At 42.1% G+C, this 25,366-nt stretch overlaps 1 long non-coding RNA gene across 2 annotated transcripts in view; it reads right to left on the bottom strand.

Annotated features, from left to right (window-relative positions):
* LOC128314455 (uncharacterized) overlaps positions 1-14,622 on the bottom strand; it is a 131,934-nt gene extending 117,312 nt beyond the window's left edge. Inside the window, exons 1-2 of one of the 2 annotated variants that reach the window (XR_008296112.1) lie at positions 14,463-14,622; positions 13,906-14,095 (exon numbers count right to left, since the gene is read on the bottom strand). This is a non-coding gene — a long non-coding RNA (uncharacterized LOC128314455). The remainder of the gene's footprint in view (positions 1-13,905; positions 14,096-14,462) is intronic. The other variant, XR_008296113.1, reaches the window with a different exon arrangement.
* Between the last annotated feature and the right edge of the window lie 10,744 nt (positions 14,623-25,366).

Raw genomic sequence — 25,366 nt, 5'->3', positions numbered from 1 at the left:
CTGTAAAATGTTTTAAAATTCACTAATAAATGAAATGCCAATAAAAACAATGATATATAAATTTCCACCCAGAAAGTTGGAAAAGATAAAAATGAAAATAGCCACAGCTGGTGTAGGCTTGAAGTGGAATGTAACTGGGGAATACTTTGACTATACAGATCAAAATATTAAATAATGGAATCTAGTAGATTCCTAACAATGGACTTTTATAAAGATGAATATGCAAGGTTGTTCACTACAGCATTACTTAGAGTCTCAAACAATCATAATAACCTAAACATCTATCTATTGGGTATAGGTGTAATCAATTATGGTAAATCCATATTGCATATGCAGATTTTAAAATAGAATTAGATAACTTTATACATAATGATCTGAATATGTACACAGTATGTTGGGGTTTTTTAAGTTATAGAACATAAAATGACCCCGTTTGGGGGGAAAATGTGTATATAAAAGTTTATATATTCTTATTTTCATTATTTTTTTTCCTTTCATTATTTGAGAGAGAGAGAGCAGGGGGAAGAGAGAAAGAGAGAGAGAGAGAGAGAGAGAGAGAGAGAGAGAATCCCATGCAGGCTCTACATTCAGCACCAGCACAGAGCCCGATGTGGGGCTCAATCCCACCATCCCGGGACCATGACCTGAGCTGAAATCAAGAGTAGGATATTCAACCAACTGAGCCCAGGTACCCCAAAAGTTTGTATATTCTTATGCATTTCTCTGGAGGAGATCATATTTCAGGGATACCTTTGGGAGGTGGAATTCACTGTAGAAGAGAAGAAATAAATAAGACTCACCCTTTACTGTGTGCACTTCTGCAATGTTAAAGGGGAAAAAAATAACAGAAGCATATATATTTGTTGTCATTTTTTAAAACCCAAATGTTAAGAGAGTAAATTAAAATCATTTAGTACATATCTCTACAATAGAATATTAAGTAGCCATTAAAAATGATGCTGTAGGAGCACCCGGGTGCTCAGTCCGTTGAGTATCTGACTCTTGATTCTGCTCAAGTCATGATCCCAGGATCATGGGATCAAGCCCCACACTGGGCACTGCACTGAGCATGGAGCCTGCTTAAAATTCTCTCTCTCTCTCTCTCTCTCTCTCTGCCCCTCTCCCCCACTTGCCTGTGCTCTCTCACTCTCTCGCTCTAAAAATAAAAAAATTTGTAAAGTGATGCTGAGAATCTACACATATTCACACCAAAATACAGTCATAACATATATTTCTATAAAAAGACAAGGAGGGGGGTCTGGGTGGCGCAGTCGGTTGGGCGTCCGACTTCAGCCAGGTCACGATCTCGCGGTCCGTGAGTTCGGGCCCCGCGTCGGGCTCTGGGCTGATGGCTCAGAGCCTGGAGCCTGTTTCCGATTCTGTGTCTCCCTCTCTCTCTGCCCCTCCCCCGTTCATGCTCTGTCTCTCTCTGTCCCAAAAATAAATAAACATTGAAAAAAAAGAAAAAAAGACAAGGAGGCAATTGAGCAATAAATATTACACAATCACATTTGTATAAAATGTTGTGTCTTTTGAGAGAAGAGTCAACTTTCTGAAAAGATGTTCACCAAATATGAACAGTAGTTATCTTTGTATAGTGGTACTTTTAATGATATTTGCCTTCCTTCGTTATGCTCTTCTCTGCTGTATAATTGTTTTTACGGGTGTGTATCCTTTTTGTAAATCAGAAAAAAAAAAAGCTATTTCCAGTTTTAATTCATTAACATGAGTAAAAAATTTCCACGAAATGAACAAAAAAAGGAATGTTTTTGTCCTGATTCCCAAGATTATCCTTAAAGGCAGTGCAAATAAAAATTAGAACCATGTTAAGCATCCGACTTCAGCCAGGTCATGATCTCGCGGTCCGTGAGTTCGAGCCCCGCGTCAGGCTCTGGGCTGATGGCTCAGAGCCTGGAGCCTGTTTCCGATTCTGTGTCTCCCTCTCTCTCTGCCCCTCCCCCGTTCATGCTCTGTCTCTCTCTGTCCCAAAAATAAATAAAAAACAAAGAAAAAAAAAATAAAAAAAAAATTAGAACCTGCCTATACTCTGACTTTAATTTTTGCCTCGATTTTGCCAACTTTACTAAGAGCAGTACGTCAAAGCCCACCCATGCAAACTCATCCCTAATCTATTTATCCAGCAATACATTTTCAAATGTGGCTATTTGAATTAAAATGGTTTGATTTCTAAACCAACTTATTCTTAACTTTTCCATTTATCTCTTAAGCACTGTGCTTAATGTTTAAAAATTTTTTTACAAAGTTCTGACTTGAACTAATATGAGTGCTACCTTAATGTGCAGGTATATTTTCCCAATTTTGTCCCAATGGCAGTAATTATTTGAGAAGCTGGCTAAGTCTCACTTCCTTATCAGTCTTTCCAATAATTCTCACTAGGAAAAATGGCAGTTTTATCCTTCTTTTCAACAGAGATTTAGAGGCCAAGAACTATAGTGAATTCTCACCTGACAAAGAGTTTATTGCATTTTTCAAGATATACTGCAAAACGTTTATTAGTAGACTATGAAGTATTTATCACCAGTAATTAAAACTAACTGTTCCTGTTGTAATAAATGCATACAGAGATGCAATACTATTACTTTTTATTGTTTATTTGCTCTCCCTTTAATCTAATATAAAATTTCCTTTTTTAATGTGCTAAGGCATTTATCTTAAGGTTGACACTAGACAAAACTGTTTGGTTTTTATTACGAATACTAGCATTGGAAGTCACTATACAAAGATTTCTAAGGCAACAGTGATGAAGTTTTGGGTGATGGTGGGGTGGTCTGGAGCCGACGACCAAGAAAGAATTCTCAAAGATGTCTTTGGTGCAAATAGGTGATTTTATTAAAGCATGGGGACAGGACCTGTGGGCAGGAAGAGAAGCACTGGGGTTGTAACAGGTAACTCTTTATATACCCTCAGGTTGGAAGGGGGTCAGAGATAGAGTAAGTCTCTAAGGTATTTTGGAAGCAAGGTTTCCAGGACCTTGAGGGGCTAGATGTTGCTAGGGAAATGTCACTTATTAGCATTTAATAAAATCCCAGTCATGAGACCCTTCAGATGTATGGGGCGGGGGGGGGGGGGGGGGGGCAGGGGGAGGAGGCAGCAGATAAGCTTGGAGTATGATCACCAGCATGTATCTTGGGGCAGTAGAGATAAAGGAAGTAGATTCCCAGGATCCTTGAGATTGGGATAATGTTAAACTAAGGTTCTCTTTTGCCCTAGCAAAGTGTCATCATAGAGGCAGCTGAGCTCCTAGAGGGAGGTCACTCTGCCGATTTCAAGGACTTGTCAATGGGCTGTAGACAGTAAGGGAATTTAATTTTTCATTTGCCTTAGTTTCCCACATCACCATGGTAAGCACTTAAACCCCTTTCCTTTGTTCTTGGGTAGCCAGGAGTGTCCGAGGAATATCACACACATTCCACCTGGGGTGGGGGTGGGGGTGGAGGTGCCATTAGCCTCGACTTTGTCCTCAGCTTGCCCCATGCTCCCTCATCAGCAGCCCAAAGATCCAGGAGCATTTGTGTATTATCAATAGAAATAAAAGCAAATTGACTTTTAAAAGATAAGAAGGTCAAAAAAAGGAGCGCCTGGGTGGCTCAGTCGGTTCAGCACCTAACTTTTGTTTTCAACTCAGGTCATGATCTCACAGTTTGTGAGTCTGAGCCCCTACATCAGGCTTCATGCTGTCAGTGTGGAGTCTGCCTGGGATTCTCTCTCTCTCCCTCTCTCTCTGCCCCTCCACCACTCACTCTCTCTCTCTCAAAATAAATAAATAAACTTAATCTTTAAAAAATTAAAAGACGGTCAAAAAAAAAAAAAAGGATAAGAAAGTCATCCACAACATGGTGGAGCCTTAAAAATATTCATGCCCTTGACGCTAAGACTTTCATTTATCCTAAAGAACTAATCGTGAATATACATGATGTGCTTAGCTATGAGACTGTCCAACCATGCAGGATTGGTTTTTTAAACTGTCTAAAACACTTCTATGCCTATAGAAATTATGTTGTAGGGGTGCCTGGATAGCTCAGTCAGTTGAGCCTCTGACTCTTGATTTGGGCTTAGGTCATGATCCAAGGGTCATGGGATCAAGCCCCACATCAGGCTGAGTGTGGAGCTTGCTTGTGATTCTCCCTCTCCCTCTGCCCCTCTCCCCACCCCCTCTCTAAATTAAAAAAAAATTTTTTTTCAGAAATTCAGAAATTATGTTGTAGAAAAACATCTAATTACAATGCAAGTGGGAGAGAAGTAGTTTATAAAATAGTATGCACAACATGATCACATAGATAATAGATTAATGCCAAAACCAGAAATGTATCAACCAAGTATTAGAAAATCACCAAAATATAAATATTGTAATCTCTGCATAGTAGAATTATGAATGGGATGTATATTCTTCTGTGTGTTTATCTGTTTTCCAAATCCCTACAATGTACTTGTACTATTTTTATAATGAGAAAAACTTCTTTATTAAAAGATAGTAATTACTCTCTAAATACTTGAGGAATACATGCATTTAGTTTCTCTCCTTATATACTGCTTCTGCTTTGAGGACTTTCTACATATATAAACTTGTAATTTGGGAAAGAAAAGAAAAGCTTTAGGTGTAATTCAAACCCAGTCTCGCTGAGACCTCAACAAGAACAGCAAGAACTATTCTCAAAATGTCAACACGCACACACATATACACATGAAAGTTGACTGTGTCACATTCTAATAGCAGCCAAACGTGGTCAGATTATGGTTTAGGAGTAACGGTTTGGGAACAGCCACAAGCAACCCAGTTTCACCAAAGACTGAGTGTTCTATTAAATTCAAAGCACATAAACTTCAGGGCACCTGGATGACTCAGTCGGTTAAGTGTCTGACTTCGGCTCAGGTCATGGTCTCATGGTTCGTGGGTTCAAGCTCCACGTGAGGCTCTGTGCTGACAGCTCAGAGCCTGGAGCCTGCTTCAGATTCTGTGTCTCCTTCTATCTCTCTGCCCCTCCCCCACACATAAACATCTAAAATTAAATTTAATAAACATGAATTTTTTTTGGTAAAACCTCACAAGTTTTTGTGTGTGCATTTGTGTGCACACACATGTACATACAAACCAGATCTCAAAGTTCTGGCAAAATGATGGCACATCAAACACGTGGCAAATGTTAGGTGAGATCTGGTTACAAGCTAAGTTGGCCCACAGATTTCTAGCAAGTAGAGAGCAAGTCAGTTCACACTTGAAATTTCAGGCCTATACTTTAAACTGTCGTCTTTATTTTTATCATTTTAGTGATATTGTTGTTTGGGGAATGCTGGGGATGAGAGTCCCTCTAAATCAAAAACTTTCAGTTACTTAAAATGAAAAGCAGTTCTGGGGGCACCTGGGTGGCTCAGTCGGTTGAGCGTCCGACTTCGGCTCAGGTCATGATCTCACAGCTCGTGGGTTCGAGCCCCGACTCAGGCTCTGTGCTGACAGCTTGAAGCCTAGAGTCTGCTTTGGATTCTGTGTCTCCCTCTCTCTCTGCCCTCCCCCTGCTCACACTCTCACTCTCTCCCTCTCTCTCTCTCTCCCTCAGAAATAAAGTAAACATAAAAAATAATAAATATTTATTTATAATAAAAAAATATATTTATTTTATTTAAATAAAATAAACATAAAAAAAATTTTTTAATGAAAAGCAGTTCTGGAATCACTAGCCAATTCACATACCCAAGGTTTACCAAAGCCATGTGGAGTAATACCACCAGCAAACCACCAAGAGGCTCCCTGTTTCCCTTTGAAGTTTCTAAATTGTAAAGAAGTTTTGTAATTGTAGGGGGCAACGGTGGCATGGCGTAAAGAATTTTACATGATAGAACTTAAAGTAATGCCACGCCAACTTGCCTCCCTCTTCCTCACTCTTCGTTTCTAAGACAATGGTTCGAAGACGATGGCTCTTTAGTCAACCTTCTAGAAAATAGGGAACATGGCAATCATGCAGCAAACACTGCTTATTGTTTTGGCCTAAACAACCTGAAAATACAGAACTTCCTTTATGCACCTGTAACTCCTTAGGCTTCTCTCACCCCGGCAAGCCAATGAAAAGGTTCACACACAAGTGTCATGACTGAAAAGGTCAGGTAAATCATGAAAGTGAAATTAAGTCAAGAATGCTTCCTCTACACGCAGAGGGTTCTTTCTGAGGTGATGTCAAGGAGAATGGGTGAGGGAATTCCCGAATCTCTAGAAATAAACTCAATGCCAACACCGCTCTGCAGCTCTGTCCTTGCTGAGGGAAGAATTTCAGAGGCAAGCCGCATTTCAGCCCAGCTTCGCCACCTGTCCAAACCCCACAGGGCCGGAAGGAGAAAAGACCGCCATTGACTTTATTCCTCTTCCCTTCAACGAGTTTTGAAGGGTTTCTTTTTACCAAAGAAATAATAAATGTCCCTTGTAAACTGTGGGAGAAAAATGTCCTATTTGGAAGTAATTGAAAATATGTTTTGCAGTCACTTACAAACTCTTTTCCAAATAGCTTTCTTTTCTAATTAACTCACCACAACGCTTGGCTCTGGAATTCACTGGGTAGAGAGTGACATCTAGTGTGTAATAAAAGAACTTGAAATACAGAAATTTGGGCCAGGGCCTAAGATCCAGGTTAATAACCATGACTTTTAAATACTTCCATTCTAATATGCTAATAATTGCCAGGTGGAAACGCAAGGCTGATAGGATAGAGGTTTCAAGATTTGAAAGGATGAGGAAGGTTGCTTTCTGTTTAGATAGAAAATTTGGGCTGTTTTAAGGCACATTTTGTGCAAAGAGACATGCTGATCCTAAAAGCAATTTGTATGGGGACCAGGTAGGGTCATAACACCTTAGAGATGAAATATGGCTTCTCCCTGAGGTCAGAAAAGTAATTTTCACTTTAAAGTGAAAGTGAAAGGGCTCAGTGATGACCAACCGCCTCTGAACTCTAGGAGCTTGTCATTCCAGGAATTCGTCCAGGCTCTGCAAGGAGAGCTTTCAAACCTCGTGCAAGAGGAAACGGTCACTGCCAATCTCACGGACGTGTAGACACCAACCGTGCACACGTCTGTGCTACAGAGGCTGCAAGGCAGGCAAACCCCTTAACTGGAATGTAAACACAGTGCTGAGGCAAGGGACACAAAAGTGGAGGCAATCTGACAGAAGGAACAGTCACTATTTGGTTGGGATGATCAAATGATGAATAAAATCTCTGACACCCAAAAATGGAAAGAAGGGGCATTCCGGGTCAAGGAAGTGCCCTGAGCAAAAGCACCGATCATGAACCTTTCCGAGTGCCATTCTGCTTCCATCAAGCAGCAGGGAGTACATTGTGACCCAGATGCAAGGTAAACAGGGAAGAGAAACAGAAGATACGGATCAGCGGCATCTCGCACAGACTCTCACTTGCCAACGGAGGGATTTCTGTACAGGGTCACTGGTGCCTTGCATAGCACTGCTCTTTATCAGGGATGCGTGCCTAAGTTCTCTGATCCACAGAGCCCACAAAGAGAGCACGAAGTACAGCAGAAAAGCTGGTATACAGTCCCCTACGACGATTATGAGAGGTAAGGCCAGCCCTATCCTGTCAAGGTCGTTGCCGAGCCCCCGCATCCCCTGTTAACATCTGTCACTGACAGTGAGCAATATACAGAGAAGTTTCTCACCCACACCCACTTTCCCTCCTCCAGATTTAAAGAAAAATATATCAGATATTCCACAGGAGGAACTTGGGCATTTCTTCATAAAGGAGATTACCACCATCTTTGACCTTGTCTACTCTGTCAATGAGGCAAAATTTTTTCTAAATAGATAGATGTCAATAGCTAGACCATATCTGCCTGCCAGACAGGGATTACATCATTAAAAATAGTTCTGTTTAGGGGCAGCCAGTGGCTCAGTCGCTAAGCGCCAGACTCTTGGTATCGGCTAAGGTCGTGATCTCGCTGCCCTGAGATGAAGCCCTGCATCTGGCTCCTCGTGCTGAGGGTGGAGCCTGCCGAGAATTCTCTCTCTCCCTCTCTCTCTGCCCCTCCCCTGCTCACTCTCTCTCTCTCAAAATAAACATTAAAAAAGAAGAATAGTTCCATTTTCAGTAAGCCTTCTCTGAGTACAGTAAAAGAGCCAAGAATTATTGACTAACTAAAAAATGGCGGGGCCCTGTCAAACCTTCACTTGTATTTTCTAGTCCCAAAGGACGGAAGGCCCTTTCTTGGAGGCAGTGAAACCAGACATTTGAAAGCTGATAACCAACCACAAAATAAAGGTACTTGGGGGATTCTGAAGTCTAACATTAGCATTGGATTACTTTTTCAAAGGAGGTCAGATAACTCTCCCTAAGGACAAAGCCTTTATGCTAAATTCTTATAATTTGCTAATTCAAAATTGGGGTGCCAGTTACACTCAAGCAGCTCCAAAGATTCATGATATGTGATGATTTGTCACTTTACTGAGATACAAATTTGAATTAAGCCTGGTCTCAGGTCCAACCTGTGACTTTCTACACATCATCATACTCTCTGAAATTCTGAAAGTCTATTCTCTAGTTCCTACAGAGGAAAAGGCAACAGATAAGAGAAAGAGTATCAGTGAAAGTTGAAAAACAGGTTTTGGGGAGCCTGATGACCCTACAGTTTGGGCTCCTTTACAAGAAAAGAAATTTTTAAATATCTGTATAGAACCAAAGAAGAAATCTCAACAAATTATAAATGATTTAAAGCTGTCAAACACCATAATCACCAAAATTAGAAAAGTAACTTGATGGGGGCACCCGGATGATTCAGTTTGTTAAGTGACTAACTTCAGCTCGGGTCATGACCTCACAGCTCATGAGTTCGAGCCCCACATAGGGCTCTTACTGACAGCTTGGAGCCTGGAGCCTGCTTTGGATTCTGTGTCTCCCTCCCTCTCTCTCTGCCCCTCCCGTGCTCATGCTCCCTCTCTCTCTCTCTCTCTCTCTCTCAAAAATAAGTAAACATTTAAAAAAAATTTTTTTTTAAGTAACGATGTTTTTTTTTTTAATTTTTTTTTTTAACGTTTATTTATTTTTGAGACAGAGAGGGACAGAGCATGAACCGGGGAGGGTCAGAGAGAGGGAGACACAGAATCTGAAACAGGCTCCAGGCTCCAAGCTATCAGCACAGAGCCTGACTCGGGGCTCGAAGTCACCGACCTCGAGACCATGACCTGAGCCGAAGTCGGCCGCCCAACCGGCTGAGCCACCCAGACGCCCCAAAAGTAACGATGTTTTCATCAAAGTCCTGCCACACTTCCATAAGTGAGATAGTACCTATCTCATACCTGTTGTGAAAATTAAGAGATAAACCATGTAAAGTGCTTAAAACAGTGCCAGACATATAACAAGTGCTTAATTATTAGCTATCATCATTATTATTACTTGCCACGAGACTTGAAGGATGAATAAAATCAATCCAGGGGGCGCCTGGGTGGCTCAGTCGGTTGAGCGTCCAACTGCAGCTCAGGTCACGATGTCACGGTCCATGAGTTCGAGCCCCGCGTCGGGCTCTGGGCTGATGGCTCAGAGCCTGGAGCCTGCTTCCGATTCTGTGTCTCCCTCTCTCTCTGCCCCTCCCCCATTCATGCTCTGTCTCTCTTTGTCTCAAAAATAAATAAGCATTAAAAAAAAAAAATTAAAAAAAAAAAAAGATCAATCCAGGACAGGAAAGGCATTCCAGGCATATGAAACAGTAAGAGCAAAGGCACAGAGGTATGAAAACGCCCATCACATGTGGAGGAGAGTAATTAATACAATGCAGCCAGAGCATGGAGGGTGGTGAGGAAAGATTAGATGATGGGAAGGCTTAGTTACAATCAGTCCATGAGGAACCTTGAGTATTATTATTTAAAAGAGTCTGTACTTTATTTTGGCAGTAGGAAGAAACAGTAAGGTTTTTCTTATGCAAATAAACAAATAACATAACATAATCAAGTCTACAAGTACCTAGAATGCCCAGTCTTCATCAACCTAAGAGTATAAATTAGACCACATTTGAATAACTTCCTCTGAGTATTCACTGCCTGCCTAACAGAAAGTCCAGTCTTTGCCCAGAATGGTGCCGGTGGGAACGGAAAGAATCAAATTCAAGAGATACATCAGAAACGAAAACAGTAAGACTTGATGACAGACATTTAGCACAGTATAATCACATACACACTTAAATACTTTGGGTGATAATATCCATGATGATAATGGTGGGGATGATAGCCATGCAGAATTACTTGCATCTGTTTGATCCTGGACCACATCATGGGAAAGCAGTTAACAACACCACATACACACAATGTTATATAACAATTTATCTTATAAAAGTTTTTTCTATGATTTAAAAAGGGAGGAGTTGGGAGAAATTCACATATAATAAGGGGTGGAAGGTGAGTGACACAGAACATCTTCAACGACCCTGAATACGAATGTGTAATAGTTTTTAAGAAACTGTCAGGCCTGGGGTGCCTAGGTGGGTCACTCAGTTAAGCATCCGACTTCAACTCAGATCGTGATCTCGCAGTTCGTGACTTCGAGCCCCACGTCAGGCTCTGTGCTGACAGCTCGGAGCCTGGAGCCTGCTTCGGATTCTGTGTCTCCCTCACTCTCTGCCCCTCCCCTGCTTGTGCTCTGTCTCCCTCTCTCAAAAATAAATAAACATTTTTATAAAAATTGTTTTTAAAACTGTCAGGCATCGCAAAATATCCCATCTATTCCTAGAAAGCTCTGATTCACAAAAACAGACATTTGGTCGTACTGGGTGGAAACTAGAACCCTAGTTACAAGTGAGTGTGAGACATATTCTTAGCTTTCCTGCCTCTGTAGTACAGGAAGACAGGCTAGAAGGCAATTGCAGTAGGCATTGAGTAAATATTAGAGAGTTCATGGATATATTTATTCCAAAAAGGTGATCAAATAAATATTATAATAACTTCGTTACAGGCAAAGAAAGAGCCTCTGTGTAAACTGGAAAGTGTTTTAACTGTCTTTGTTGCTGGGGCTCGTCTGCTTCTATGCCATAAAGCACCCTAGGAGGGGGACAAAGCCTCATGAAGACAGCATTCCATCAGGGGGTGTTCTGCTCCATTTTTGCCTATCTGAGCTTCAGAACCTTCACACTGAACTTGTTCTATCCAACAGGTTTACATAGCAGTACCTGACTGGTTTTGTTTGTTTGTTTGCTTACCATTTTTATTTATTTTTGAGAAGCTGAGACAGACAGAGCATGAGCGGGGGAGGGGCAGAGAGAGAGGGAGACACAGAATCCGAAGGAGGCTCTAGGCTCTGAGCTGTCAGCACAGAGCCCAATGCACTGACAGGTTTATTTTTAAGTTGGAATTTTATTAAGATGACATATGGATTTGCTCTATAATGAGAACTATGTACATATACAATGATCTGTAAAGATTATACAGGAGTTTCTGGACTCAACCTCCAGTTTCTCCTCACTGAGGAGGCGGTCATGACAACTTCAGCCCAAGGGCTGGGAGATTCATTCTGCTTCGTCCTGTATCTTACTTCTCAGGATTTTAGAGTGTTCTAATCCCATGCTCTGGTCCTCTGTGAGATATGTATTACTTGGTCCAGAGCCCTTCTCCGCTGGTCACACAGCTCAAGACCTTTGTCTTATAAATAGGTAATATTTTGCAAATATTACATCTTTACATGTAATTTCTCCCTTTCAATTATACCTTCTAGGGGCACCTGGGTGGCTCGATTGGTTAAGGGTCCAACTCGTCGTTTCAACCCAGGTCACGATCTCGCGGTTCATGAGATTGAGCCCCACGACGTCACGTTGTGCACTGAGCATGGGATTCTCGCTCTCCCAATCTCTCTGCTCCTTCCCCGTGCATGCGCGCACTCTCGAGATAAACAAGTAAATAAGCAAACAAGCAAACTTCTAGAAGCCTCCAGTCACAGGACATGTCACTGAGACTTGGAGCCCCAGAGCAAGAGAGAAGAAGAAGAAGCCCCATAGCAGAGTCTTTCAAGCAAGACTCTGAGCTTGAAAAACAAGGTTAGGCAATCCTGCTCAGGTTCCCAATGGGTCGCCACTGACATTTCCAGCAGCACAATTGTTCTGCGTGGAGACTGTCATGGGTAATTTCCCCACCTCGATAAATGCCAATAGCACACTGAAGTTATGAACTACCACGCTAAAGAGTACATGACCTCCACGTCCTCAGCACAGCACAAGCTCAAGTCGGACCTGCCTCACATCACACATTTCCTCTTGGTGTATGCGGAATAAAAGCCAGTCGGCATAGACAGCTAGGCCTCAGAGACCACCTCATCCCAGTTTGCCAGGGACTGTTCTGGTTTTCGCAGCAAACCCCTGAATCCCAGGCAGATGAGGAACATTGATCACTTTGGCTCAGCCATGAGGCTGACCATTCTACCAAAAAGGATCAGACCAAAGAAACAATTCCAGTCAGAAGGTTCTATGGGGGAGAGGAGAGGGGGCAGAGGGATGGATCGAAAGAAACTACTCCCAAGGGTCTCTCTTTCTCTTCTACCCCAGACACACCCCAAACCCCTCCTTGTGGCCCAGAAGGCCTTAGAAACATCCAGCTTGGTGTGAGGCACCTGAAGGCAGGGGCTTCTACCCTGTTTCCTCATTAGGAAGCCATACTCTCTCCGGGGGGGGGGGCAGGAGAATCACATCTGTTACTGTCACCCTACCTGTAAAATGAGGGAGGCAGAGACTTCCTTTTAGGGCACTATTTACTCTCGCACAATTAAAGTTAAACTTTAATTAAACTTTAAAGTTCTGTCCCTTTAATTTTTCAGAACTTTTTTTTTTCAAATTCTGGGGAACCAAAGACAATTTTTTCAAAGGAGGAGCCACAGCTGTCAGGCTTGTTTAAGTAAACAAGCCGCAGAGGGTAGAAAGTGACTCGTAATGAACACGCTACCTCACCCTTCCCGCCTGCAGCTCTCTGCAGGGTACCCGAGAGAAACCCACCGTATTCGTTTGCTAGCCCTGCCACGACAAAATCCCACAAACCGGAGACTAGATCCAACCAAGGTCAAGGTGCTGGTTTCCTCTGAGGGCCTCTCTCCTTGGCTTGTACATGGCATGTTCTCCCTGTGTCTTGATAGGGTCTTGCCTCAGTACAAGTCTGTGTCTAAATTTCTTCTTCTTATAAAGACACCAGTCAGATTGGGTTAGAGCCCACCCCAATTATCTCATTTAAACTTAATCACGTCTGTAATCTAAATCACCAGGTAGGCAAAACGGGTGAAGGGGCCCAAAAAGAACAAACTTCCAGTTAGAAAATAAATAAGCCATGGGAATAAAATGTACAGCATGGTGACTATAGTTAATAATACTATATTGCATTGGGGCACCTGGGTGGCTCAGCCACTTAAGCATCCAACTTCAGCTCAGAGCATGATCCTGCAGTTCATGGGTTCAAGCCCCGCATGGGGCTCTGTGCTGACCGCTCAGAGCCTGGAGCCTGCTTTGGATTCTGTGTCTCCCTCTGTCTCTGCCTCTCTCTCTCTCTCTCTCTCTCTCTCTCTCAGAAATAAATAAACATTGTTAAAATTTTTTAATAATACTATTGATGAAAGTTCCTAAGAGAGTAGATCTTAAAAATGCTCATCACAAGAAAAAAATATTTTGTAACTATATATGGTGAGGATGTTAACCAGACGTATGGTAATGATCATTTCCTAATATATACAAATAATGAATCGTTGTGCTGTATATACCTGAAACTGATATGATGTCATAGGTCAATTATACCCCAATTAAAAAAAAAATAAAAATACTGCCAAACCAAAACCTTAAAAAAAAAATCACCTATCTCCCAAATAAAGTCACACTTTTAGGTACAAGGGGTTAGAACTCAACATGTGAATTTAGCAGACACACTTCAGCCATAACACCTACCTGCCTGAATTTGACATTCTTTCCTCCACTCTCAGGTCCTTGAGTCCATTTTCCCTGAAGATCACTGGGCCCAGAAGAGAGACTCTGGCAGAACCATTCACAGCCTGTTGATGCAATGACCATCTCCAGCTGCTGGCGAGGGTCAGTGTGGTTGAGGGAAGCTCTCTTTCAGGAAAACCTTAAAGTGGCTCTCAGATTTTTGGGAAAAAGGAAATAACATGTTAGTATTATGAAAATAATTTTGACCTTATGGACTCTCTGAAAGGGTCTCAGAGAATTCTAGGTATCCCTGGACATACTTTAAGAACAACTGCCTTAGAGGGGCACCTGGGTGGCTCAATCCATTAAGCATCGGAGGTCATGATCTCACAGTTTGTGAGTTCGAGCCCCACATCGGGCTCTGCACTGACAGCAAGGAACCTGCTTGGGATTCTCTCTCTCCCTCTCTCCCTCTCTCTCTCTGCCCTTGCCCTGCTCATGCTCGCTCTCTCTCAAAATAAATAAATAAACATTAAAAAAAAAAAAAAAGAACAACTGCCCTAGGAAAAAAAACCTACCTCTCTATTGATGCCTCTACCTTCTGGTTATTCTTGGCTTTTATTTCTCTCTGGCCAGTAGTGGCCTTCCTCGTGAGGCCAGAGGAACTTCTTGCCCAAATCCACCCAGAAACACAGAGCAAGGCCCCGCCTTTAAGAGTTGTGCTTGTAGCTGTGTCCACAGAACCTAGGTCCCGGGAGATAGCACAAGGCAGGAATAGACATGAATAAACATTAAGCCAAGGTCAGGATGCCTCCAGCTCTATCCTTCACAATGAGGTCACTTTTTCCTGGTTTTTCCACAGGTGAGTCAACAACTCCCCACATTAGGTAAATAATAGTGAAAAAGACTGTTAATTAGGATTACATTTAGCTGAATATAAGAACCAAAGAGAAAAGAAAAGAAAAAACTTTTTTTTACTTTGGCTTAAACAAGACAGAAGGACGCCTGGGTGGCTCAGGTCATGATCTCAAAGTTCTTGATTTGAGCCCCACATTGGGCTCACTGCTGTCAGCACAGACAGAGCTCACTTTGGATCCTCTGTCTCCCTCTCTCTGCCCCTCCCTCCCAAAAATAAATAAACAAACATTTACATAAATAAATAAATAAGGAAATAAACAAATAAACAAGGCAAACATATCTCTCTTTCATAGAAAAGAAATCTGGGGGTAGGCAGCCCAAGACTGGCATGGTGGCCCCATAAAACTGTCAGGAACAAGCATACTTTTCAGCTCAGTCAGCCTTCAATGGCATTCAGCCTCAAGGTCCAAGGTGGCTGCTGAATTCCAGCCACAGCAATCATATTCCACCCAGGAGAAATGGGAAAAGAATACTTCCCAGGAATTATATATACTTCTCATTGGCCAAAACTAAGTCACATATTTAAAGGAAATAAGGAATGTTTTCCTTTAGTTCAGCAACATTATGTCTAACCACTGAAGAAGGAGAGAATGTGCCTGGCAGGTACTAGGCAGTGTTAACCACAAATTGTCAATTGGTTGCTCTTCCCCTATAGAGAACAACAAAGCCAAATTCAGATACCAACACCTGGCAGCCACTATGTGACTCATTAGCCCATTGACTCACTCCTACCCACCAGCTTGTCAGCAAAACCATGTTTCTACCTGTCACAGACCTTTCAGATTGCTAAATATATTCAAAACTCTGAATGTTATAGTGTTGAATGCAAAGCGTCTACTATGCAGCACATTCCCTAGATTTTCAAATTGTTTATTTTATATAAAAATTATTACCGAAGGGCCCGTAGGTGGCTCAGCAGGTCGAGCATCCAACTCTGGCTCAGATCATGATCTCGTGGTTCATGGGTTCTAGCCCCGAGCTGGGCTCTGCATTGACAGTGTGGAGCCTGTTTGAGATTCTCTGTCTCTCTCTCTCTGCCCCTCTCACCCCTCTCTCAAAATAAATAAATAAACTTTATAGATAAAGCAATAAAACATAAAAATTTTTAATAAAATAAATAAGTAAAAATTATTATCTATAGCAAACACCTAAGCAAAATGTATTCCAACATCAACATAAAGGTTTACTGGGATCATTTCTGAACAGTAGAATTACAGGACATATTTCTTTTTTTTTCTTTCATTTTTTTCTGTAGATTAAAATGTTCCTCCAATGCAGGTACATTGCTCCTCTAATTAGATAAAATAGTAAATTTCCTTTCAAGAGCCCAGCCTTCTAGCCCTGTCTTTCATTAGTTGAGGGATTTATTCATCTGTAACTCAAGGTAGCTGAGTAATTTAAGAAATCTGATTCTTGAAGTTGTACTTTACCCGTGACCCACTCTATACTTCATTTCATACCATGCATCTTGGGTTAAATATAAAAATTATATCATGACCTTTCTTATTATATCAAAGCAATAACTTCTCATCAACTCTGTCTTACAGTTTAAACAGAACCTGAAAATAGACATAACCGGTGAACAACATTTCTTAAGAATAGTTCTGCTTGGCTGTTACAATTAAACATGAGTCAGAGGAAGGAGGAGTTCTATGGTTCAGACTTTGTAAGGAAAAAGGAAGGCTTTTTTTTTCCCAGAAACTCTCCTGGAGGAATTCCCCATCTGCATTTTTAACTTTGTCATTTTCCAGGGAGTTCTTGGCAACTGAAAGTGAAGCCAGGAGATTGGAAACAGCTCAACGTGCTGATCTGAGCCGACCACCTCGGGGGCTCCAGAGCGGAATGTAGGTCGTGCTGAGTGAGGCAGGCTGGGGCCCCCAAAGGTGCCAGGCCAAATTCCTGGCTCCCAGAGGGAGCCTGTCCAGCACCCCACACCCACACCATGCTGCCTTCTTTCTCTCCAAAAAAGGCATTAACTGAAAGACTGAAAGACAATTCTTGGTTTTTGTGTTTGTACTTGTTGTCCCTACCCGGGAGCCAAAAGACTGCCAATCTACCAATTTAAACACACCAGCCTTGCTAGAAAGACACCCAATGGCACAGGTATCAAAGCATTAACTTCACACACAAAGAATAGACTCGCTATGTTGACTGAAGTCTTATAACGGTGTGTGGGCATACAGAGACAAAACTGGTCCACCCCGGGCAAAAGGCTCAATTAGTTTCTCCAGGAAGAGGAGGTGGATTATTATGTTTACTTCAATCTCATCCATATCTAGCCATTAATGAGCCCGGGAGAGGGGTGAGCCCTACAGTCCACAGTGCACATTGACATACAGTAAACACCTCCCCTCCCCCGCCCTGCCACCCTGCCCCAGCCCACAGCCCCGCCTCTCATCTGTGTCCAGCAACCCAGGAACAGCAGGATAAAACATAAACCTTTTACGGTCAGCAGGAATAGATTCTCCTTAAAGCTAAGGAAGCTTAGGCTTCAGGATCCCTCACTGACACGATCCCTTCCCGGTCTCATTCTAAACAAATACTCGGCTTTCTTACCTAACTTCCTTTTGTAATTTTTTTTCTATAAAATGGTCACTAAATTCTATAAGGGGTAGACTCCACAAAAATTAGATTTTCTGCTCAGCAAGCAAAACAGTGGGTCATGTGCACTTACATTGTTTTATCTTTTTAAATTTTGCTTTGTTTTGTTTTAGAGAGAGAGAGAGAGAGAGAGAGTGAGCAGAGAGGGGTAGAGGGAGAGAGAATCTTAAGCAGGCTCCATGATCAGCACAGAGCCCAACTCAAGGCCTACTACCACCCTGGGATCATGACCTGAGCTGAAATAAAGAGTCAGATGTTCAACCGACTCAGCCACCCAGGCGCCCCTTATTTTTTTTACATTTTAATTGTGGTCAAAAAACACAACATAAAATGTACCATTTTAACCATTTTTAAGCATACAGATCAGTGGCATTAAGTACATTCATATTGTTTTTTGTTTTAAAGATTTTATTTTGGGGGGCACCTGGGTGGCTCAGTCAGTTAAGCATCCAACTCTTGATCTCAGCTCAGGTTATGATCTCACAGTTCGTGAGTTTGAACCCCAAGTCAGCACAGAGCATACTTGGGATTCTCTCTTTCTCTGCCCCTCCCTCTCACTCTCTCTCTCTCAAAAATAAAATAAATAAACATTGAAAGTATGTATTTTTTAGGGGCACCTGGGTGGCTCAGTCGGTTGAGCATCAGACTTTGGCTCAGGTCATGATCTCACAGCTCATGAGTTCGAGCCCCACATAGGGCTTGCTGCTGTCAGCCTGTCAATGCAGAACCTGCTTAGGATCCTCTGTCGCCCTCTCTCTCTGCCCCTCCCCTGCTTATGCTCTCTTTCAAAAAATAACTTAAAAATATTTTTAAAATAATAAAAATTTTTGGAAGATTTTAATTTTTAACAAGATGTTATTTTATTTTTTATTTCATAACCCCAAGATCAAGAGTTGCACGCTCTGCCGACGAACCCTCGAGGTACCCCTCATTCACCTTGTTGTGCAACCACCTCCACCATTTATATCCAGAACTTTTTCATCTTGCAAAACTGAAACTCTGTAAACTGTTAAGCAATAACTCCCACTTCCCTGTTCCCCCAGCCCCTGGCAGCCATAGCGGTTTTCTACAGCTATGAATCTGACTACGCCCAGGTACCTCATGCGAGCGGAATCATGTAGTATTTGTCTTCTTGTGACTGACTTATTTCACTCAGTGTAGTGCCCTCAAGGTTCATCCATGTTGCAGCAAGTGACAGGATTTCTTTCCTTTTGAAGGCTGAATAATATTTCGCTGTCTGTATATACCATATTTTGTTTATCCATTCGTCTTTCCATCAACATTTGTGCCTGTTTTTATTTTAAGAGAAATGCATGCATTTGGAAAGCCACGTTCTTGCTTTAGAATTAGTTGTACAGCGTGTGCAATAGTGGCCCCTTGTCAGTCACATCTAGGTGAGGATTCAATGACTTTCTCTTTCTGAGTTCAATGAGAAGTCAGAAAGGGTCAGTTACCTGTTCATTGCCACCTTGTGAATAACGCCCTAACAAATAACACAGTCTATCTTTCCTCACCTGGGCATTCTACATTCCTTTCCATATCTCTTACCTATTTTGTTTTTTTTTTTAACCAACCAGTACATATGTATTGACAGATATTACTTCATTTTGTTTTCAACTATTATTTAGTACCTTCAATGTTCCGGGTATAATCACTGAGGAAGGCAAAAAAATATATATATATATAAAAGTAAGCCTTCATAAGTTTACATTCCAGAGGAGGGAATAGATTCACAGATTCTAAAACAGAGTAGTAAGTTCAGGAATAGAGCCATATATAAGGTGCTAAGAGAGTACATTAAGGGAAGGATTAGTTGGACATAAATGAGGCAAGCAAGACTACCCAGGGAAGGTAACACTCAAACTGGGCACTGAGAAGGATATTTGTTTGATGATGGAAGTTGCAGAAAAAACAGAGTGAACCAAAGGCCTGAAGGCATTTGGTACGTTCAGAAAAAGCAAATACTCTGGTGTGTAGAGGGCAGAATGCATTAGCAGAAGTAGCAAGGGATAAGATGCAAAAGAGGTCAGGACAAGCCCGTGAAGGTTTTATGAGGCTTGCTAAGGAATTGGGGCTTTTTCTGGGGAGTAATGGGAGCCACTGAAGATCATTAAGTGGGGAGAGGGAGCAGCACGATGAAGTCTGTGTGCTGGGAAGACCATCCTTTCTCTAATCAGCCGCCTGCAGGATAGGTTAATATGAAGAGCAACTGGCAGGATAGAAACAAGGGCAAGAGGAAAGGACAAGGAGATCCCTAAATCCGAGTGAATATTTAACCAAAAGACAATGTTTTTCCTCTTCATCAGCAGAAATGAAAGGTGACAAGCAGGTTGAATCCAATCATTAAAGAAAAAAAAATGCATTTCAGCCCCTTTGAGCTTTAAAACTGCTACACAAGTGTATGTGTATACGATGCCATACCAGAAAATGCTAATGTTAGCCACCTCTGGACAGGGATATTAAGGACGATTTTTTTTTCCTGTGCACTCTCCTCTATTTCCCAAATGTTCTATATTGAAATGTATTTCTTTTAGCATTAGGAAAACAATATTTTTATTTTTTTTTAAGTTTATTTATTTTGAGAGAGAGAGAGAGAGCATGCACAGGGGAGGGGCAAAGACAAAATCCCACGCAGGCTTCATACTGTGTGTGCACAACCTGTAGCAGGGCTCAAACTCACGAACGGTGAGATCATGACCTGAGCTGAAACCAGAGTCCAGCACTTAACCGACTGAGTCACCTAGGTGTGCTGAGGAAAACAATATTTTTAAAAGACCATTCTGGGGTACCCGGGTGGCTCGGATCCCCTGCCCCCTCTCTCTGCCACTTCCCTGTTGGTTATAAATAAATAAATAAACAAACTTTTAAAAATAATAAAATAAATAAATAAAAGACCATTTTGTTTCTTGTCATCCCTAACTCTTTTTTTTTTTATTTTTTTTTAACGTTTATTTATTTTTGAGATAGAGAGAGACAGAGCATGAACGGGGGAGGGGCAGAGAGAGAGGGAGACACAGAATCCGAAGCAGGCTCCAGGCTCCGAGCCATCAGCCCAGAGCCCGACGCGGGGCTCGAACTCACGGACCGCGCGCGAGATCGTGACCTGACTTGAAGTCGGACGCTTAACCGACTGAGCCACCCAGGCGCCCCTATCCCTAACTCTTTAATATGTTGCAAGTTATCATTTGACTGTGTGGTGAGTTGGGGACAGGTGCAATAGCATCCGGGATTCTTCAAAGCCCAGCCTACTCCTCCGTCAGCCCCAAAATAAATGCATATGACCAGTGAAGAGGGAGAAAGAAATATGCATAAAAGAAAATGTGTGACACTTTTATATGCACACAGGCAGTGTCTATGTTGTGACGAAGAAGTGAGGCAGACAATGAAGAAGATGTGAATTGGAGAAAGGAATCCTTCAAGGGATTTGAGCCCTCAGGGTAGATGGTGGGATGCGTGCTGGTTTCTCTTGGAGATAGAAAGTGAAGGCTTTGGCAGAAGGTGAGGAGACCAGGTAACTGGGAACAAAGGATGCATATGGGACACAAGGTTGAAAGGTGGATTTGAGCCCCAGAACCCACTAGGCAGTGGGGAATCGGTGTTAGTTCTGAGTAACAGTTCTGATGCAAGACGCACAGGACTTTAGGAGGATCAGTTGGAGGGTGGTAGGGAGGAGACACTGCAAAGAAGGAAATGGGGTTAAGGTGTGGCTTCCGGATTGCCACACACAGCTAAATGTCTGCTGCCAATGCTGGATGTTTACTAGTTCCTTCCAAATGTGCTGTTTCTTTCTTTAAAAGTAAAAACGGGGCAACTGGGTAGCTCAGTGAATTAAGTGACCGACTTCAGCTCAGGTCATGATCTCCTCGTTCATGAGTTCGAGCCCCACATCGGGCTCTCTGCTGTCAGCACAGGGTCCGATTCAGATCGTCTGTCCCCCTCTTTCTCTCTGCCCTTCCCCCACTCGTGCTCTCTCTCTTTCTCTCAAAAACAAAATAAAACATTAAAAAAATAGTAACAAATAAAAAAAGAAAAACAAAACCAGCTTCGTTGAGATAAAATTTCCATACTAGTATGGAAAAGTATGGTCACTTGGTTGTACAGATATCACCACAATTTAATTTTAGAACATTTTCATAAAAGGAACCTCATACCCATTAGCAGTCACTCCCCATTCTCCCCTAACTCCCCAGCCCTAAGCAACCACTAATCTACTTTCTGTCTCTGTGGGTTTGCCTGTTCTGGACATTTCATGGAGGTGAAATCATACAACATGTGACCTTTTGTGTCTGGCTTTTCTCTCGCTTCACAGAATGTCTTCAAGGTTCATCCATATTCATGTAGCACATGCCAGACTTCACTCCTTTTTGTTGTCAAATAATATTCCATTGCACGGACATACTGTATTTTGATGGTATTTTGGTTATTTCCACTTTGAGGCTATTATCGGACAAGGTTCCTATGAACATCCATGTGCAAGTTTTTGCACAGACATAGGTTTTCATTTCTCATGGGTATCTCCCAGGAATGGAGCTGCTAGATTAAATGGTTACTACGCTCTGTTTCTGACCTGTACGTGATCTCTGATGAATCTTATCGTGTGTGTGTGTGTGTGTGTGTGTGTGTGTGTGTGTGTGTGTGTGTGATGTCTCACCCAGTATGACTCTGAATTCTACCCAACTAGTGGAGTGTCCACCCTAACTTAATTCAGCCTCGCTTGTCATTTTCAAAGCCAACAAGGAAGTAGGTGCTGTGTGAGAGCCCAGAGCCCTCTGCTCTGCTCAAGAAAGCAGATGTGATCACAGAGCAAGTCACAGCAGCCCACATTTGGGCTACCCTTGTGCCTCCTACGCTTTCATGGTAAAGGAAACCAAACGTCAGTCTCTCTCAGTGTCTCTCTCTCTCTCTCTAAAGTCTAGGTAAATCAAAAGCATCCTGTATGGAAGCAGATTTCAGCCCAGTCAAGGATCTTCTGGGGCACCTGCGTGGCTCAGTCAGTTAAGTCAGTCCAACTTTGGCTCAGGTCATGATCTCACGGTTCATGGGTTCAAGCCCCGCATGAGGCTCTGTGCTCACAGCTCTGAACCTGGAGCCTGCTTCGGATGCTGTCTCTCTCTCTCTCTCTCTCTCTCTCTCAAAAATAACTAAATATTTAAAAAAAGAAAAAAGAAAAGGATCTTCTGCTACTAACTCTCTTCCTTGCGGACTGAAACAAGGATTCCATAGGGAGGAATCTCAAGATCTCAAAACCGGTAAGAGTCAAAGCAAAAGTCAGAACCCAGTGCTTTAGAAATGTGTGCAAAATTAGAAATATCATGAGGTGTTGGGGTTTTTAAGGTTTTAAGCAAGAACACCTGGGAAGTAAATGACAATCAAAATGAAAGGAAAAAGAGCCACACTTTGGAGCTCTAGGTCAGGGCCGTATCATTTGAAACAAAACAAACAAAAAATGCAATCACAGTGAGATAAGAGAGAGTTTTGAATAAATACATTGGATCTTCAGATTCCAGAACACCTCCTCCCCTATGAGCCAATGTAGGTAACCAAAATCACACACAATACTAAAAATGCTGGGTTGGCCGAAACCAGCTAACTGACCTATGATCGATACCAAAAGCCATCGATACGTGGTCAAGCAATAGCAAATGACTGACCTGTACCGAAGGCTTGACAATAGAGGGAGCAAGATTTATACTTCAGTATTGTTCTAACAGTATTTCAACATCCCTGCCAGCCCTGTGGGATTATAAATAGATTCTGCTAAGAGTAATAACCTTACTCTCAGAATCCTGTATGTATAGGAAATAGGGTGCCAGGGGAACAGACATGCTGAGACAGTGGTGTTATAAAACTCAAGTTAGAGAAGAGATTAATGTTTCGGTGCTATAGAACAAAACATTCCAAGGAACACAAGATGATGGCCTGTCTCCCGGTTATTGGGAGCTTGTAACCTACAAAAAAACATACGAGGTAACAAGTAACTTGACATTAGAAACAGTGAACTGCCTGCCTTCAGAAAGTAAGGATTTCACTCTTGTGGTACAAAAGTGTTGTACAAACTGGATTGCTAATAATCAGGGAAGTGATCTGTTCAATGGGGAGAGACGGGTATCTTCTTTTTCTTGTTTCTGGACTCTGATTCTGATTAGCCAGAACATCTTCTGGAGAAATCATTCATAACGTCTCTTTTGAAGTCCTCGCAGAAAAGAATCTTTCTGGAAAATTATATAAGCTTGGGATTTCTGCCACTCTCCTGGTTCCAGATACCGTTTTGTTCAGTCTCCTGCTGCCACGGACCAGCTGTGCCAGCTCCACGTCACCTCCCCACTCTGAAGCCTGGCATTCGGTCAGCTGGGCACCCACCCACAGTGTGTTCTGTCTTAGCCATGTGCTTTCCCTGTCCCTAGTCCCAGATTCTTCCCTTTACCTCCTGGCTGGCTGCCTGGAGACTGACTGAAGTGAGTACAGTGCACCCAAGGGAACTTAGAAATTCAAGGATACGCAGTACACTGTGAGACCGGCCTCTGACCGTCTACGTGTGGGTCTCTTTGCATAACTTCAGTTTACCTGGCCTGCCCAAGACGAGAAATATTGAAAAGAGATGAAAAAAGGAAGGAAAGAAGGAAAGGAAGGAGAGAAGGAAGGAGGGAAGGAGGGAGAGAGGGTGGGGAGGAATCAACCTCTAGTTGTTTGAAAACTCACAATAGCCCATCATACACAACAACAGACTTCAGCCAACTAGCAACACCTTTAAAAGGTTTTCTTTTGGCTACAATTAATAACACAGGAAACAACAGATGTTGGCAAGGATGTGGAGAAAGGGGAACTCTCCTACAATGTTGGTGGGAATGCAAAATGCCACAGGCACTCTGGAAAACAGTATGGAGGTTCCTCAAAAAGTTAAAAATAGAACTACCCTACGATTCAGCAATTGCACTCCTAGGTATTTACCCAAAAGATACAGAAATACAGATTCGAAGGGGCACATGCACCCCAATGTTGATAGCAGCACTACCAACAATAACCAAACTATGGAAAGAACCCAAGTGTCCATCAACTGATGAATGGATAAAGAAGATGTGGTACACACACACACACACACACACACACACACAGGAATATTACTCAGCCATCAAAAAGAATGAAATCTTGCCATTTGCAACGACATGGATGGAGCTGAACTGTATTATGCTAAACGAAATAAGTTAGAGAAAGACAAATACCATATGACTGAACTTATATGTGGAATTTAAGAAACGAAATAGATGAACATAGGAGAAGGAAGAAAACAAAAGAGAGAGAAGGAGTCAAACCATAAGAGACTTTTTCTTTAAGGATGATTTATTTATTTTTTTGTTGTTATTTTTTAATTTTTTTTTAAAGGGAGAGAGCATGCCAGCAGGGGAAAGGGACAGAGGGAGAGAGAGAAAGAATCCTAAGCAGGCTTCATGCTCAGCATGGAGCCCAATGCGGGGCTCATTCCCACAACTCCAGGATCATAACCTGAGCCAAAATCAAGAGTTGGACACTCAACCAACTGAGCTACCTAGGCACCCCAAGAGACTATTAACTACACAGAACAAACTGAGGGTTGATGGAGGGAGGTGGGTGGGGGGATGGGTCAAATGGATGATGGGTATTAAGGAGGGTACTTTTTGTGATGAGCACTAGGCATTGTATGCAAATGATGAATCACTAAATTCTACTCCTGAAACCAATATTACACTATATGTTAACTAAATAGAATAAAAATAAAAACTTAAAAAAAAAACACATACAAGCAGAGAAAGAAAGAAAGAAAGAAAGAAAGAAAGAAAGAAAGAAAGAAAGAAAGAAAGAAGGAATTTTCTTTTTGTTTTTAGTTTTTCCCTTAATACTAAATTTCCAGTAAGAAAAACTTTGCATTTAACTGAGCTCTGCTTATACTCAAATTTCCTTTTCAGCAGCCAAGGTTAAAGGCCCAGAA

Source organism: Acinonyx jubatus, chromosome B1 (genome assembly GCF_027475565.1).
Source record: "Acinonyx jubatus isolate Ajub_Pintada_27869175 chromosome B1, VMU_Ajub_asm_v1.0, whole genome shotgun sequence".
Taxonomy (NCBI): Eukaryota; Metazoa; Chordata; class Mammalia; order Carnivora; family Felidae; genus Acinonyx; species Acinonyx jubatus.
Note: the sequence above shows the minus strand (reverse complement) of the source record. Positions and strands in the feature narration are given on the sequence as shown.